We start from the raw sequence: 3214 nt of genomic DNA, 5'->3' as shown, positions 1-3214 counted from the left end.
TGTGTGGCAAAACATCCTACTAATGTTGGTCGAAACACAATGCACAGACTAGTTTATTGAGAGAAACAGTCGTATCGCGATCCTCCTGGATTTCATCTTCAAATCTGTTCATAATAGATACTAGAGAAGTCGAACAGGTATGGCAATGAGAATAATAGTATTCCCAGGGCCAATAATAGTGGAATTAGATTCAAGAGTTGAAGCAGATTCATGGCCCGAGACCACAAAATGGCGCGGGCCGAAAAGTACGCGCAGGTCCCAAGGTCAGTCAACGCTCTCCTCAGGCGGCGCGCGGAGGAGGAGGGAGGGGGGGGGGGGAGGTCTGGCGGGACGACACGTCTAGTCGAGTTAAGACAAATCTACTTGAGTCAAAACAAGCCCAGTCGAGTCAAGGCAAGTCTACTTGAGTCAAGGCAAGTCTACTTGAGTCAAGGCAAGTCTACTTGAGTCAAGGCAAGTCTACTTGAGTCAAGGCAAGTCTACTTGAGTCAAGGCAAGTCTACTTGAGTCAAGACAAGTCTACTTGAGTCAAGGCAAGTCTACTTGAGTCAAGGCAAGTCTACTTGAGTCAAGACATATCTACTTGAGTCAAAACAAGCCCAGTCGAGTCAAGGCAAGTCATTTTGAGTCAAGGCAAGTCTACTTGAGACAAGACAAGTCTCCTTGAGTCAAGGCAAGTCTACTTGAGTCAAGGCAAGCCTACTTGAGTCAAGGCAAGTCTACTTGAGTCAAGGCAAGTCTACTTGAGTCAATGCAAGTCTACTTGAGTCAAGACATATCTACTTGAGTCAAAACAAGCCCAGTCGAGTCAAGGCAAGTCTACTTGAGTCAAGGCAAGTCTACTTGAGTCAAGGCAAGTCTTGAGTCAAGACAAATCTACTAGAGTCAACACAAGTCCAGTCGAGTCACGGCAAGTCTACTTGAGTCATGTCAAGTCTACTTGAGTCAAGGCAAGTCTACTTGAGTCAAGACAAATCTACTTGAGTCAAAACAAGCCAAGTCGAGTCAAGGCAAGTCTGCTTCAGTCAAGGCAAGTCTTGAGTCAAGACAAATCTACTTGAGTCAAAACAAGTCCAGTCGAGTCAAGGCAAGTCTACTTGAGTAAAGGCAAGTCTACTTGAGTCAAGGCAAGTCTTGAGTCAAGGAAAATCTACTTGAGTCAAAACAAGTCCAGTCGAGTCAAGGCAAGTCTCTTTGAGTCAAGGCAAGTCTACTTGAGACAAGGCAAGTCTACTTGAGTCAAGGCAAGCCTACTTGAGTCAAGGCAAGTCTACTTGAGTCAAGGCAAGTCTACTTGAGTCAAGGCAAGCCTACTTGAGTCAAGGAAAGTCTACTTGAGTCAGGGTAAGCCTACTTGAGTCAAGGCAAGTCTACTTCAGTCAAGGCAAGTCTCTTTGAGTCAAGGCAAGTCTACTTGAGTCAAGGCAAGTCTACTTGAGTCAAGGCAAGTCTAATTGAGACAAGGTAAGTCTCCTTGAGTCAAGGCAAGTCTACTTGAGTCAAGGCAAGCCTACTTGAGTCAAGGCAAGTCTACTTGAGTCAAGTCAAGTCTCCTTGAGTCAAGGCATGTCTCCTTGAATCAAGACAAGTCTCCTTGAGTCAAGGCTCAAGTCAAGTCTACTTGAGTCAACACAAGTCTACTTAAGTCAAGGCAAGTCTACTTGAGTCACGGCAAGTCTACTTCAGTCAAGGCAAGTCTACTTCAGTCAAGACAAATCTACTTGAGTCAAGGCAAGCCTACTTGAGTCAAGGCAAGTCTCCTTGAGTCAAGGCAAGTCTCTTTGAGTCAAGGCAAGTCAACTTGAGTCGAGGCAAGCCTACTTGAGTTAAGGAAAGTCTCCTTGAGTCAAGGCAAGTCTCATTGAGTCAAGGAAAGTCTCCTTGAGTCAAGAAAAGTCTCCTTGAGTCAAGGCAAGTCTCCTTGAGTCAAGAAGAGTCTCCTTGAGTCAAGGCTCAAGTCAAGTCTACTTGAGTCAACACAAGTCTACTTGAGTCAAGGCAAGTCTACTTGAGTCAAGGCAAGTCTACTTGAGTCAAGGCAAGTCTACTTGAGTCAAGACAAATCTACTTGAGTCGAGGCAAGCCTACTTGAGTCAAGGCAAGTCTACTTGAGTCAAGGCAAGTCTCCTTGAGTCAAGACAAGCCTACTTGAGTCAAGGCAAGTCTACTTGAGTCAAGGCAAGCCTACTGGAGGCATGGCAAGTCTCCTTGAGCCAAGAAAAGTCTCCTTGAGTCAAGGCAAGTCTCCTAGAGTCAAGAAAAGTTTCCTTGAGTCAAGAAAAGTCTCCTTGAGTCAAGGCAAGTCTCCTTGAGTCAAGAAAAGTCTCCTTGAGTCAAGGCAAGTCTCCTTGAGTCAAGACAAGTCTTCTTGAGTCAAGGCAAGTCTCTTAGAGTCAAGGTAAGTCTCCTTGAGTCAAGGCAAGTCTCCTTGAGTCAAGATAAGTCTCCTGAAGTCAAGGCAAGTCTCCGTGAGTCAAAACAAGTCTTCTTGAGTCAAGGCAAGTCTCCTTGAGTCAAGGCAAGTCTTCTTGAGTCAAGTCAAGTCTCCTTGAGTCAAGGCAAGTCTACTTGAGTCAAAACAAGTCTACTTGAGTCAAGACAAGTCTACTTGAGTCAAAACAAGTCTACTTGAGTCAAGGCAAGTCTACTTGAGTCAAGGCTCAAGTCAAGTCTACTTGAGTCAAGACAAGTCTTCTTGAGTCAAGACAAGCCTCCTTGAGTCAAGGCAAGCCTCCTTGAGTCAAGGCAAGTCTACTTGAGTCAAGACAAGTCTCCTTGAGTCAAAACAAGTATACTTGAGTCAAAACAAGTCTACTTGAGTCAAGGCAAGTCTACTTGAGTCATAACAAGTTCAGTCGAGTCAAGGCAAGTCTACTTGAGTCAAAGCAAGTCTTAATGAGTCAAAGCAAGTCTACTTGAGTCAAAACAAGTCTACTTGAGTCAAGGTAAGTCTCCTTGAGTCAAGGCAAGTCTCCTTGAGTCAATGCAAGTCTACTTGAGCCAAGGCAAGTGTCCTTGAGTCAAGGCAAGTCTACTTGAGTCAAGGCAAGTCTCCTTGAGTCAAGGCAAGTCTCCTTGAGTCAAGGCAAGTCTCCTTGAGTCAAGGCAAGTCTACTTGAATCAAGGCAAGTCTACTTGAGTCAAGACAAATCTACCTGAGTCAAGGCAAGTCTACTTGAGTCAAGGCAAGTCTCCTTGAGTCAAGGCAAGTCTA

This window comes from Penaeus chinensis, chromosome 2 (assembly GCF_019202785.1).
Source record: "Penaeus chinensis breed Huanghai No. 1 chromosome 2, ASM1920278v2, whole genome shotgun sequence".
NCBI classification, from domain to species: domain Eukaryota; kingdom Metazoa; phylum Arthropoda; class Malacostraca; order Decapoda; family Penaeidae; genus Penaeus; species Penaeus chinensis.
The sequence above is the reverse complement of the archived record's forward strand: the minus strand, read 5'-3'. Positions refer to the sequence as shown.